The sequence below is a fragment of the Euleptes europaea genome, chromosome 15 (assembly GCF_029931775.1).
Source record: "Euleptes europaea isolate rEulEur1 chromosome 15, rEulEur1.hap1, whole genome shotgun sequence".
NCBI classification, from domain to species: Eukaryota; Metazoa; Chordata; class Lepidosauria; order Squamata; family Sphaerodactylidae; genus Euleptes; species Euleptes europaea.
The window spans coordinates 18,138,366-18,153,806 of record NC_079326.1 but is presented as its reverse complement, the minus strand read 5'-3'; the positions used below and the strand labels follow the sequence as shown (position 1 = coordinate 18,153,806).

General features: G+C 42.1%; 1 protein-coding gene across 1 annotated transcript in view; it reads left to right on the top strand.

Annotated features, from left to right (window-relative positions):
* The window catches only part of NCKAP5 (NCK associated protein 5), a 649,908-nt gene that overhangs the window by 295,587 nt on the left and 338,880 nt on the right, over positions 1–15,441 (top strand). The gene's annotated exons all lie outside the window — the stretch shown is intronic.

Here is a 15,441-nt window from a genome sequence, read left to right as displayed (position 1 = left end):
GTAAATAAAACCCTATCTATACTTATAAGTAATACACATTGTGGTCAGTAGAGCTTACTCCCACGTAAGTGGTCATATGATTGCAGCCTAAGGGCTAAACTTGACATTATGGCAGCTATAGGACTGTCCCATGGATTCTGCCGCCAATTTTAGTGCTGAACTCAGGCCATTTAAAAATGCTATAAGGGCCTGATCAGACCCTCAGTGCCTTTTCAGTTGCCGGAACTGCCCCTGTTTTGGTGCTTGAAAAAGCAGGGAAGAAACCAGAGCTCCTGGTCCCGCCGCTCTAAAGTTCCAATCAGAATCAGACCCTTGTGACATTTTTAAATGGTCCAAGTTCAGTTCTAAAATGGCAGTGGCATCCACAGGTTGGACCTCTGGACACCATAACGTCTAGTTTGGCCCTAAGACTGCTTGGGAGCAAGCATCACTGAAAATAGCGACAGAGTTGCTTCTAAATAAACATTCAAAGAATTGTGCTTTTTTTAAAAAAATAATGCATATTGAGTGAAATATAAGTTATTACCTATGTTGAGACTACAGAGAATCTGTCAGACATGATGTATTATAAATCCAACTGCAGTATACTCCAGCTTTTCCTTGCTCACACTAAATATTAAAGCCTTTCGTTTCCAACAGGTGTGAACTTGACCACTGCAAATTCAATAACGTAATGTGACACTTTGTGTCACTTCCTGGATGCAAACATGACCTCTTCAAATCCCCTGCTTTGTAATTTTGACCCACCCTGCTGAGTTTGGTTTGGTGATGGTGATGACATCCAGTCAGCTTAACAATGCAGAATTGAGAACTAATTGCCTGAAGTGATAAAGTAATGGTTTGAATTCCTACTGGTGTTTTAATAAGATGAGGCTGTGTTATAGGGGTCCTTCTACTCTCTTTCCATCTCATTCCTATAGCAGCTCTAAATACGAAACTCAGCATGTGTAACATGATTGTCTAGAAAGTGGCTTGGAAAAAAAGGTCACTTCTCACTTCCATAATCATACAGAACCAGAGGTTTAGTTATGTCTGCACTGGGTAGGAGGGCCAGGACTATAGGGCTGCATGTACTTTGAGGCACTGCTGTACTCATTTCACTTATTCAAACTCTGTTGCTGGCCAGAGAAGTACTGAAGGCTGATTTTGACAAGCCATGAGTAATGCAATGTGTAATTGTACCGTTCATATGCTTGTGAAGGGAGCACCTGTTAATAATGGATTATATGAAAATTTAGAGAGATTACTGGTTGTAGACTATGGGTCCAACATAGCTTACTTGACCATAGTAAGCAGTATAACCACCCACAGCTCAAGGTGCCCTTCACCTCAGAAGAGAAGAAGCCCTCACAGTAAGTAGTCAAGGCTCTGTTTATTCTTCCATTCTTTTATCTTCAAAGATATTTGCCCTAGCTTGAAGATATGTCATGTCCCCATGGCATCCCCAGACCAGTTGTACATCAGTACATCCCAGTAGAATCCAACTAGCAGTAGCCAGGATGTAAATGACAGTGATTCAGTATTACTCAAGCACATGGCAACGTTTTAGCTTCACCTTTTGTCTTGGGATAATTGCTTGCCAGGCCAGGCCTTACAAACCAGCCTAAATTAGAATTTTTTTTTTACAGAATTTAAGATTTAGTGTTCTTTAAGAAACATCCTTAAGAGTTCCAGTTTTGCTAGCAGCATGCTTGCTTCTGTGCTCTGAGGAATTATTAATTTCTTTGTATTTTATCTCCACTGATATGATGGTTCAGATTTTACATATATATCTACTTTTCTTCACAAACCAGCCCCATCACTCATTTCTTCGGTCTGTTCTGAAGTGATCATAGAAACCTTATGCGCTCCGATATATGAGAAATCAGAAGACCAATTAAAAAGACATTTTGTGATTTATGTATTGCTTTCAGGAAGCACTGAATAGTTCCTATTCACCAAGTATTCTTTAGGAGTCACATAATAGGGCATGCATGCCATGAATACTTTCCCCAGGCCGTTTAGGCAAATACAGTTGCAGTAATAGTTTTCTCACACAGAGAATAATATGCATTGCTAGTCTGCTGAAATTCCATTTTCATGTCAAAGCTGCTTTGAAGAGATGACGGGAAACAAACTTTTGTCTGCCATAGGCAAACAGATAATAATTTACTTGCTTGACTTCTGCATCTCTTTATTTTCTTTCAAGTTCAGCCTTTGGAAGTGTCCATGAAATTCAGTATTGGTCCGATTGCCCGTATATCGTCAGTTAACTTTCTTTAGCATTACTCATATATGCTTGTTCAGATGACAACTGGAAAGGGTACAATATATTCTGTGTAGATGCCCTTCTACACAAGAAAGAAGAAAGCCAATAGGAAGAAAATAGATTCCTCTGAAATGCTGGGTTGGAGGAGAGTGTTACGGATAATGTGGACTGCCAAAAACAAACAAACAAATCAATGGGTTATAGATCAAATCAAGCCTGAACTGACCCTAGAAGTGAAAATGACTAAACAGAGGCTATCGTACTTTGGTCACACTATGAGAAGACAAGAGTCACTGGAAAAGACAATCATGCTAGGAAAAGAAGGGAGCAGGAAAAGAGGAAGACCCAACAAGAGATGGATTGACTCTATAAAGCAGGGGTGGGGAACATCAGGCCCGGGGGCTGTTTAAGGCCCGCGAAATCATTTGGTCTGGCCCTTTGTTGGTCCTGGCAGATCTCTTGCTCAGAAGGATCTAAGACTGGTGATCCACCCCCTCCCGTGGACAGGAATAGCCTCTATTCAAGCCAGGAAGCCCTGGCCCTCATCAAGGACAGCCGCACATTCTTCGGGCCAGAGACCATCAGTAAATTGTTATTCATAGAGCGTAAGGCTCTCTGGGGGTTATGCCAGGAGAGGCGGTCCCGTAGCTACGATGGTACCAGACCATGTAAAGCTTTAAAGGTCAAAACCAGCACCTTGAACCTGATCCGATACTCCAGCTGGAGCCAGTGCAGCTGTTTCAGCACTGGTGTTATATGTTCTCACAGCAAGGACCCTGTGAGGAGCCTCACTGCAGCATTCTGCACCAGCTGGTGTTTCCAGAGCTACGTAGAGCAAGTTGCAGTAATCCAGCCTAGATGTGACCATTGCATGGATCACTGTGACTAGGTCGGGGTGGGAGAAGTAAGGCAGTAGCTGCCTGACCCAGGGGAGATGGTAAAAGGCCACCTTGGCCACGTCTGTGACCTAAGCTTCCATTGATAAGGAGGCAACAAGGATCTCACCCAGACTCTTGACAGCAGGTGCAGATGTTAGTTGCACACTGTCAAGAGCCGGGAGCCAGCACCCCACCCCAGAGCTGCCCCGGCTGAGCCAGAGGACCTCCAGCTTCGATGAATTTGGTTTCAACCGGCTTTTTCTGAACCATTCAGTCACGGCATCCAAGCACCTAGCTTGGAGTCCGGGTGGTCGTCCATCAACAGGTAAAGCTGGGTGTTATCAGCATACTGATGACAATCCAGCCCGAAGCTCCTGACAAGCTGGGCGGGAGGGCGCATATAGATGTATCTTAAAACATATGTTGCTTTGTGAAACTAGAGGGTTGGGTTTTATTCATACACACATACAGACACGCACAAAAGTGTGTGTGTAAGTGTATGCATAAAGCCCAAGCCTGTGGTTTCATACAAGCCTGTAGTGACAGAATTTTTGATACCTGTGTACAGCTTTGGCAAACATTGTATTCTTTATTTCTGAAATGTTGAACTAACCATATGTATTTTTCTGGCAAGGCCGTAATAAAGTGTTTGTGGTTTATTTCTGAAACACCCTCTAGTGCTTTTAAAATTACTTTAACCAATGGATTTCCATGATATACAGTGGACCTAGTTCTAAAATGTACTTTAACATTCTGTACAATTGTATAATCGCTTCAGTGCAGGAATAGGGGCATCTTGTGCAAAATGTGTTCCTTTGTCATTTATTCCTGCAGCATTATGGTCCAGCTTGTTTCCAAAGTTGTCACATGACTTTTAAAAAAATGCTTTCGCCAGACTGATGGATAGTTTAGTCACAAGACACCAATAAGACAAACACACAATGACATGTTTCCCATAGCTTTTCAAATCCAGATTTCCTTCGTATTCATTAAGTACTGTCTAGCATTGATTTCCTTTGCGGGCATGGAAATCTTCTAGTCTTTCCCCTGTCATTTCCGATTCCTAAGTCACCCTCAGAACTGTAGGCACGGCCTCTGCATCATGTCAGTATTTACACTGACTGAAAAAACAAGTGTTTTTTCCCCTCTTTTGAAGCTGTGAACTTTGAACTGTTCAGAAACTGGTAACGGTAAATGGCAATGACTAGGTAACATCTTTGTGTTTGTGTGCACATTTACACACTCAACCGGTAACAGGCTACTGGGATTATTTGGACCTGCATTATGCATAGGAAGTTGTGTGTGACCTGGGACTTATCCTATTCCGGCAAGCCTTCCACCTGTCAAAAATGCATGTTGCTAAAAAAGTAATAATGCATTTTGCTATGCAAGAATCCCTAAGTCATATTTGACTTCTGCCAACAGTTACATGCATGCACAGTCACATGAAGCTACCTTATACTGAATCAGACCTTTGGTCCATCAAAGTCAGTATTGTCTACTCAGACCGGCAGCAGCTCTCCAGGGTCTCAGGTCGAGGTCTTTCACATCACCTACTTGCCTAGCCCCTTTAGCTGGAGATACCGGGGATTGAACCTGGGACCTTCTGTATGCCACGCAGATGCTGTACCACTGAGCCACAGCCCCACCCCAATCCTGAGGCTCACCCTCATGCCCTTCCCATATAGTCAGTTAACAGGCAATTGGATGTTAGAATCAGCCTTATGGCTGTGGGTAGTGTGCTTATTCAACATGGGGGTGCCCAGCATTGATGTACCAGTTTGGGAGGCTTTCTTCTGCATATGTAGAAATCCCTTCTCCCCACTTAAATGAATACAAACACTTACGATGGATAACAGTTCAAGTGTTCACTCTTTCCCATTTATTTCTACTTTTTATTCTTATGTTCACTTAGAAAACTATTGTGGTAGGGAGATGGGACACCTGGGAATCATAGCAGTAAGATGTGTAGCTCTTACATTGTTCATTTTATGTTGTATAATGTTTTCTGACCCCTGGGCAATCTCTATGTGGATCAAACTGAAAGCAAGTTGTTATTGGTTGAAAATGCCATCAAGCCACAGCTGTCTTATAGCAACCCCATAGGTTTTTCAAGGCAAAAGACATTCAGTGGTGGTTTCCCATTGCCTGCCTTTGTGTAGCATCCCTGGACTTACTTGGTGGTCTCCCATCCAAGTACTAACTAGGGCTGACCCTGCTTAGCATTTGAGATCTGACAAGATTGGGGTAGCCTGAAACCAAATTGGTAGCAATCTGTATCTCCTTGTGGGGGACTGGAATGACATAGTTGTTAACTCTATATTTATTATAAGTAAGTTAAAGTTGCCGCGGCCAGCAATACCGCACAGGAAAAATCTCTGAAGCCTGCGCCACCATTTTTGCTGGCGTAGAGTTCGCTCCCGCAAAAGGGGGTGTCCCTGGGACAGAAGGGACTAATGTCAGCTCTGCCCCCAAGAACGGCCCCTTTGGTGCCAGCGCAAGCCCCTCCACCGGAGATACACTGCCATGGTGGCTGTGCAGGCACCCCTTCATGGCACTGATGCACCACGCTCTGGCGTAAATGTCCATTTGGATGGCACAAGTGGCATCTATACTGGTACTGGGGTCATGCCGTCTTCAAAGCCATTTCACCCCCCCCCCTTAGGATTGCACTGTTAATCTGTATGCTGCTTAGTGTTGGGTGCATTTTTGTGATCTGAAATTATTGGGGGGTGGGGGGGAACAAACCTTGGAACAATGTAATGGTATTCTAACAGTGCAATGTAAGGCATGGTCCAACATCCAAAACTTTAGTATAGAAAGACTTAAATGCATGAAACCATGAAAGAGGATGAACAAAGAACCATGCATGGTTGCTGTTAACGGAGTGAAAGAGCCTCGATAAGGAGGCTGCAACCACTTAATTTCTACTTTGCTTCATTCTTTCCTAAATAATGATAACATGTATTGTTGAAATAATTCACGAGGGGGAATAATCCAGCTAAGGTTAAATACCTTGACTTCCATGAGAGAGTTAAACATATGCTTAACTTTGGCTGATCCTTCTGGAAGCAATGCCATATACAGCGTTTGCAGCTTTGCTGCACTCAAATCCAATAAGCCATTCACCTCTGAAGCTGGGAAGGTATACCTGAAGTAACCAAGGAAGCAGAGTTAAAGGCTGCAAGTGTGGGGTATGTGTAACCTGTTCTTTTACTTCCATGTAGTTTTGTGTTTTGGTTCTCTGTGATCTCAGATGTTCACTAAGCCTTCCAGAGTATCTTTGGGTATCTTTTTTCATTTAGGTTCTGAAAGCAGCTGTGCAAATTGAAGCACATTGTAGCAGAGGGCTGGCACATGTGTGTTGACTAGCTGTGGTAGTTGTAGATAGAGATGTTCATCATAATGTGATGCAACCCCCATCAGTGGTAATGAAGAGCTAACAGCTGTTTGCATTCTGTGCACGTTCAAGCCTCAGTTTTCCTCCTCTCCCAGTCAGCACAAGAATTTGCTCATCTAGTTGCAAGGGTTCCCCCCCCCCCGCCCTAATAGAATGTAAATCGGATAGAAATTTGATAAGGAACGTTCAGAATTATTGTCCACACCAACAGAATAGCAGTATTTCTATCCAGAATCAAACTTGGTAGCTCACTGTGGCATTCCTAATTGAAAGCTTTGTAAAAGATTAATGACATCCAAAGAGATTTCAAAACAGAAGAACAGGAGCTCTTGTAGCTGTTTGGGGAAGTTGCCAAGTATAGGGATGTGGATCCAAATTGGCAAATTGTTGCCAAAATTGTGAAAGCAGCGGTTGTTACAATTTCCTAGAGGAAAATTAAGGTGAATGGCAGCTGGAGATGTGGACTTGTCTCCAACAAGCCATGCCAAGCCAACTTAATCTATTTTCTTTGACTCTATAATGAGTTTACTGAATAAAGGAAATGTAATATTCGTAGTACAGCTTGACTTTATGTAGGAATCTGATATGACTGTGTGCTGGATGCTCACGGGCCAGTATCTCATTTCTCTCGCTTTCTCATCTACTGCAAACACAGGTACAAATCAAATGCCCGCAGGCATAACACTGTGAGGCTATTGTTCCTGTTAGAATCCACTAGTCTAGCTGGTTTTGGTTTGGATTGTGATTCGGTTTGATTTGAATCACTAAAAACAAAAAATTGTTGCAATTAATGAAGGCAGTATGAAAGGTAGATGGGTCATTCTGTTCATTGGTTTTGCAAACCTGGCATAAAATTCTTCACTTTCAGCATTTTCAGTAAGAAGCAGTGTTCATGAGAAGGCAAATAGACTGCTATCAGTTTGGAGAAGCTTGAATAAGTATTGTTACATTTTGTTCTATTTCTAGAAAGGCAATTTGCCCAGTTTACTAGAGATCTGTTATCTGCGCTGCTTTCCTGTGGCCTAGGCTCAGTCCATAATTCCATGGTATCACCTACAGAACACTTAATTGGCTTGAAGACACATGGTTTCCTTTTTTCACATTGTAATGATCCTTAAGATGAACTCAGAGAACCCACTCAAATTCAAATTGTCTTCACGCCAGTGTGATGTAGTGGTTGAGTATCTGGCTAGTCTCTGGAAGATCCAGGTTCAAATCCCCACTCATGCCATGGAAGCTCCCTGGGAGACCTTGGGCCAGTCACACTCTCAGCCTAACCCACCTCACAGGGTTGGTGTGAGGATAAAACGGAGGAGAGCAGAATGCTGTAAGAGGCTTTGGGTAAACATAGGGAAGAAATGCAGGGTATAAATGAATTAAATATAAATATTTAATTAGTTGATGTTGTTCTTCGTGCAGGCCTTAAAATGTGGAATATTCTTTTCCCAGAAAGTTCTTAAAACCCAGTTTGACCCACCTATCATCTATCTAGTGCATATCCCCTACAGTTCCTCCAGATAATTCTACATGGTACACATGATTCTCTTTTCTCCATTTTATCTTCAAACCAACCCTGTGATGCTGAGAGGAAAGACTGGCCTTGAGTCATCCATGCATGGCAGAGCGGGGATTTAAACCTGGGTCTCCAGGATCATAGTCCAATACTGTAATCACTGCACCACACCATACCTTGTAAAATCTTTAGTTTTAAATATCACATTCAATGTGTTTCATTGATATACTAGGTTTTGAGGTTGTATTATGTTTTAGGCTAAACCATAGATGGGGATGTGTTCTTGTAGGGGACAAAGAGCATGATGTACAGTAATAGCACTGGAGGAGGTTTCTGCTGTATTGAGTCTCCTCCTCCCAGTGTAGAGGAGAGGCACACTGCATATTCCAGATTATTTTCATAGAGGCCTAGGCAGCCTGTGAAACCACAAAGCCAAACACATCCTGACAGTAATATACTGTAGCTTGCCAGGTGCTTGACAACCCCACTTGTGTTTTTAGTTGCAGAAGAACCATGTGGTTTATTTGGCTCTTGGTAGGTTGTTGTGTATGACTGGCTATTTATTAATAAATTATATCCTGATGATTACAAAAGCATTCAGATGGGTAGGTAATCAGAAGGAGCAATCCTAAACGTGTACTAAGAAATTATTCCCATTCCTGGCTTACACCCAGGACAAGTGTTATTCGGATTGCAGCCTTGGTGTGCAGGTAGGGCTGCCAGCTTTAGGTTGGGGAGTACCTGGAGATTTTGGGGGTGTAGCCTGAGGAGGGCAGGGTTTGGGAAGGGGAGGGACTTCAGAGGGGTATAATGTCATAGAGTCCACCTTCCAAAGCAGCCATTTTCTCCAGATGAAATGATCTCTGTCGCCTGGAGATCAGTTGCAATCCCAGGAGATCTCCAGCCACCACCTGGAGGTTGGCAACCCTATGTGCAGGCCTGGTCCAACTTGAGCAGGCCATTAGATACAAGTTGAAACAACTTGAACGAAGTAGTTGTTGTAACCCTCTGTGTATTTTTTAAATGTTCTCAGAGAATAGTATGGAATGAATGAATGGTTTTATTTGTATTTAGCCATAGGCCATTACAAACATGTCAAGGATACCACATAGTAAAAGAATACATAGTAAAAGAAATCTAAGGTTAATAAAATTCTGGATTGATAATAAATATAATAAAACTATGCTAAAATATACATAATAAAACTATGCTAGAATCGATGTGTTCAGAGAAATAATAACTAAAAATTGTGGTGGTGTCCAGATTGGCCAATGGGACCTAGCAACCATTACAATCAACCCAAAGGTTCAGCTCTCTTAACAACCATATTGAACCTTACAGAGAATAGTATGGAGTAAACTATATTTCTCCTCTTTCAAATTGTTGATTTGAGGAACAATAAAGTACAGTTTAGGCAAAAAAATTATAAGTCAACTGGGTACGTTTAGTCTGTATTCAAGATGACTGAACAGAATCATAATTAGAGGCCAGTGAGTAATGTAAAGAATATTCAAAGGAAGCAGGAGATTTTCTCTACTTACAATGCAAAAAAAGCAAGAGTCATTATCCAAGCCAGTGAGATTAATCTAAGACTCTGTAATTGCTAATTAAGAATAAGTCATGTACATAAAAGGGCATTGGGGATAATTTAGGCCTAAATATAAAAAAGAGTTTTATAAGAAAATTAGCAGTTGAAAGAAAATATAGAGGGAATTATGTAACTATCAATAGAAGAATTGTAATAAAATATGTTCCCATTCACTTGGGAGCCAAAGTATCACACAAAAATTAGGCAAAATGAGTACAAATGCAACATTAACAAGGCCTAAATGCAACCTATTTTGAAAAGATGACATTTCAAGCAGTAATTTGAAGACAGCACCAAACCCATGCTGCTTAACAATGCATTCCTAAGGAGAGTTACTCCAGTCTAAGCCCATTGAAATGAATGAGCTTAGACTGGAGTAACTCTCCTTAGGAATGCACTGTGAATCTCATTTGAAGGTGGTAGAACATTTAGTGGTTGCTAATGGGGTTCCAAGTTGTAGCCTTACAGCCCATTCCTAAACAATGGGCTGAAAGTCCATAGGAGGCGGCGTGACCTCGCTGCCAGCATAAGAGCATGTAATCGCGTGATTACATGCACTTACGCTGGTGGCGAGGCCAGGCCCGTCGGCGGCAGAGCACCGCGGGACCGCGCCTCCCCCCTCTGCCAGCGCAGCCTCTCCATGGCTCCGGCCATGGCATAGAGAGGCTATGCCAGCGCAGGGGGCCAGGCTGGGGGCAGGAGGAGGAGCCGCCAGCTAGGCGGCTTCCTATTCCGGTTCGGCCGGATACACCGGCGCTGGGAACAGCGGTGCTGCGCTTGCTTTTGAGCAGGCGCAGCCTCACTGTTTTCAATGGGGCTTTTAGCTCCGGTAAAACAAAAAAAGCCACAAAATGGCTTTTTTGTTGTTGTTGTTCTATGGCGTGCGCGAATCGGCTTAGGAGGAGGTGCTGCTGTGCCTCTTCCCCGCCAACTTCGCACGCTGTTGTTTCAGGAATAGGCTGTAAATGAGATTATCACAGTTCTACTACCAATGACAGAATGTATTGATTTCTTACTACAGTTAGTCAGTTATACAAAGTAGCATCTTTGAGAAAGGAATTATCTCTAAAAGGGAATCTACAAAGAATGTTAACCTATGCCTAGTGTAATGAAATCTCATTTCCGTCCCAGGTAAACTGGTATTGTTATTATTGAACCTAGAGTAGATTCCGATATAACGCCAAGCCAAGTTTGGGGGATTTCTTAGTGGTTCTGATAGCAATTTGTACCTGGGTCAGGATGGTTGATGTATGTGCTATTTCAGTGCAGATGGGATCTGGTAGATACAGGACTGGGAATTTTCAAAGATGGCCATCTCTAGACAAGAGTGTTTGCTGCTTATCCAATCTCCATAGCCTCCCAAGAGATGCTGATACAAGGGTCCCTATTATTTCCACCTCCTGTTTATTATTGTACAATTCCAGATTGGTGAAGGGCAAAACTGAACCTCCTGTCCTGTCTAGATTGATGGAGAAAGAGAAGATTGATCTGGTTTGTTTAACTGAAACCTGGTTGAAAGTAAACTCCACCTAGTTGGGCAGTCTGTCATCAAGCCTTCATTGGATCCCACCTAATTCTTTAGTGCTCACTTTGTCTGAGTTGGCAGAGGTGCTCTTGGGCATGGTACTGGAAACACCTAGACCAATCGTTCTGTGGGATTTCAACATTCATTCTGAGGATACCATGCCAGGACTAGCCCAGTGTTTTATAATTTCTTTGGCTGCCCTCAGTTGATCCAAGCTTCCAAATCAAAGGACCTTTTAGCACCTAATTAAGGCTGACCTCCATATACAGCCCCCAAAGTTAGGCTGCTACATCTCCCCTTGCCTCTGGGAATCTCATTTCTGTGCATTTTTTCCATCCAAAACAGACTGTCATACTTACCCGAAGTCCCACTTACAAAGCCTTCCAGAATGGCCTCCGGTAATGGCTAAAGAAGTTAGAAAGCTAATAAACCAACTAAGACCTGGTAAAGCCCCTGGAAGTGATATGATAACCCAGAGATTATTAAGTACAATATAGATTGGTGGGCCCAAATACTTGCAGGCCTCTTTACCCGCATTGACCAGTCAGCCCTCATCCCTCCAGATTGGGGAGTTTCAATTATTGTCCCAATATACAAAAAGGAGAAAAATCAGACCCCGCCAGTTATCGTCCAATCAGTCTCCTCAGCATTGTTAGCAAACTCTACTCAAGATACCTATACTGGTATCTCAACTGGTTTGATAGAGAAAACATACTGACTGATGAGCAAACAGGCTTTAGAACTAGACATTCTACAATAGTTCAGTGCTTAATACTTTACCACCTCGCAGAGAAATATAGCTCCAAACCAGACCCTTTATGCCCTTTATGCAGCTTTTGTGGACTTTAAAGCAGCATTTGACAGCATCTCTAGGACCAGGTTATGGTCAAAACTTGAGAACTCTTCAGTAGACCCAATACTTTACCTTCTTACTTGTTTGTTGCATGAAAGGAATTATCTAAAAGTAAGATATACCTCTCAAAGTCATCTCTCTAACAGGATCCCACTTGATAAAGCAGGGCTGTATTTTAGCTCCCTTACTCTTCAACTTGGCGCAACAACTAAGGAACCCAAGCTTCCATCCAGAAAAGCTTGCTAACAAAACAATTCCTGCCTTATTGTATACGGATGACACAGTCATCTTGTCCCACTCACAAGTGGGCCTTAGAAAAGCCCTTTGTGCCTTCGCCTCATACTGCAAAGAAGAAAAACGTACAAGAAAATTCCAAAAATTAAAGTCCTTATCTTCACAAAAAAGGCCAAGTCTCTTTGTTGCTCCTACTGGATTTTTCTGCTGCCTTTTGATATGGTAATTCAAAGTGGGTAGCCATGTTAGTCTGTTTGTAGTAGTCAAAAAGGGCAAGAGTCCAGTAGCACCTTAAAGACTAACAAAAATATTTTCTGGTAGGGTATGAGCTTTCGTGAGCCACAGCTCACTTCTTCAGATATCTTCAGGTATCTGAAGAAGTGAGCTGTGGCTCACGAAAGCTCATACCCTACCAGAAAATATTTTTGTTAGTCTTTAAGGTGCTACTGGATTCTTGCCCTTTTTGATACGGTAGTTTATGCAATCTTGTTGAAACATTTAGACGCAGAAGCAGGTATCAGGGGATGTGCTTTGGACTGATTTAACAGTTACCACAGAAGACCAATTATCATCAGTGTGGGATTTGTCCTGTGGGGGTTCCTCGGGATGCAGCCTTATTCCCAGTGCTGTTCAGTCTCTATGTAAAGGCCTTAAAAGACATAATCCATAGTTTTGCAATTGGATGCCATCACTATGCTGATGAACCCAGCTCTATATTTCTCTAGCCAAAGCTACTGGGGATGTGGTACTTGAGCCACTGGCTGACTGTTGTAGTTAAATGGCTAAGAGAGAATAAATTGAAATTGAACCTAACAAGGTGGAAGTAATGTTGATTGGGAAGACTGAGGTCTTGAAGTACATCATGCTTCCCACTTTTTATGAAGCTCAGCTGACCCTTGGTCAAGAGCCTAGGGGATATACTGCACCCAGTGTTGCTACTGGAGAAGCAAATTAATGTAGCCACCACCACAACAGTTTATTCCACATGAACACATGAAGCTGCCTTATAGTGAATCAGACCCTTGGTCTATCATGTCAGTATTGTCTGCTCAGACTGGCAGTGGCTCTCCAGGGTCTCAGGCAGAGGCCTTTCACATCACCTATTTGCCTAGTCCCTTTAACTAGAGATGCCAGGGATTCTGCATGCCAAGCAGATGCTGTACCACTGAGCCACAGCCCCTCCCCCTAGTTTAGCATGGAAGATGGACCCGTACCTTAGCTTGGCTGATGTGGCCGCCTGGATCCACACTAACACTGCGACTGTAATGCACTCTGTATAGGTCTTCCCTCAAAACCAACTCAGAAACTGCAGTCAGTGCAGACCCATTCTGCAGTCACTCCATAGGTTGCCCATTAATTACTGGGTTTAGTTCATGGTACAGGCCATCACATATAAAGTGTGTCATGGCTTTGAGCCCATATATCTCCAGGACCTCCTCTCCTATCCCCTGCCATGACACCTTATCTGAACAGGGCCTTCTACAAGTTCCACCCTCCAACAACTGCCTGTACTGGTGCGTTTTTTGCCATGTAGGTTTTGGTTTGTATGTCATCATGTGTACCTTTTGAGTCCTTATTAAACAACTCAAAATACTGCAGTGTTGTTTACTTGTGACTTAGGCTTAGAAAAGCATACTTGTTGAAGACCAAGGTGTCCTGCATCTGTGATATGATATATGGTCCGTATCATGATGAAGCTGACCTAAACCTACAGGCCTGTTCAGAGAAGGGAACACAGAAGGGGTGCAATTTTATTTTGTCATTACGTATAGTTGCTGAGTGATAGTGGCTATCACATTGGGGTGTCATACAGTACAGTGAAATTCTAACTCACCCTTGCTTCAACATTTTAATGAAAAATCTCTTAACCCCTGAAAAGCCAGGAGGAGAATTTTTGAGGAGTTGAATAATCTGTTGAAGAATAATTTCAGTCCAATGCCTCACAAAAATAGTTGAGCAATTTAAATTTATCTCATGATCAAAACAGTCTGGGGAGACAGTAAGGAGGGTTTATGACAGAACAGAGGAACGTTTCTCAGATTACAGTTGTGGTGCAATTCTGACACAGATGTTAAGGGACAGGCAAGCACATAGCATTAAGGATGAAAAAAATCTACAGAAGACTGCTTTCTGAATAACAGTTAACCTTTGACAACACTTTTAAAGCTGGCACTTCATATCAGATTTACAGGCACTGCTCCTGGGAAACGGGGAGGAGAAAAATTGTACAAAGCTGACATGAAGAAATGTATTTAAATTTACTGAAGTAACTAAAAAGAAATGGCTGTACCTTAGGGAAGTTTTTGCATTTGTGGAAGAAAGCACACCCCAAAAGGACTGCAGATTTAAAAATGAAAAATACCACAATTGTGGTGTGACAGTTCACATTAAAAGAATATGTAGAGTTAAAGGAAAGGGTGCCACTATACAAAGCAATTTAATGATCATAGAACTTGTGTGTCAGAGAAAGTACAGATGATAAAGTGGCCTTTTACTATCTACAATATGAATAAAACAAAAATCCCAAAGATGATCCTGTTTATATTGTACTAGAACATTGTATTGTGAACATTAAGAATGTAACCTTTGAATTGGCACAGGATATAAGCTGTCTCTTATCAGTCATGGCTCCTATGAGGCTTGGTGGAAAAAATAGTAAAATTAGCTTGTTTCTTTTTAAGGGGGCCTGCTTTAGCTTGAAACAGTAAATGTAGCTTGTTTCTTTTTAAGGAGGCCTGCTTTAGCTTGAAGAGTACTTTAGGAATATAATTTTATGGTGCTGAATGTTTTTATGCCATCCTGTTTTTATGGCTTGTTTATTACTGATATTTTTATGATGCTGATTTTGTAAACTTAGAGCATATAATTAAAAAAAATACAGTAGTAGGGTACTACTGCAAAATATGGATGTGTTTGTGTACCCCACATCTGAATCTTTTGCAATATTTAAGAAGAGTTGGGGGAAATAAAAAAATGGTAGAACCAAGTATCACTGAACTTGTGAATTTTGCGAAATGGGCCACCACAATCATACCTATGTTAACATCCGCTGATTCTGTGGACATGTGTGGTTATTATAAATTATTTGCAAGGGGGTACTGTAGTTGGATCAATTGTATCTTCAAAATAAGGATCATTTTGTGTCATTGTGTGTGCGTTGCGCGCATGTGAGCGCACCATTAAGTCACAGCTGATTTATGGC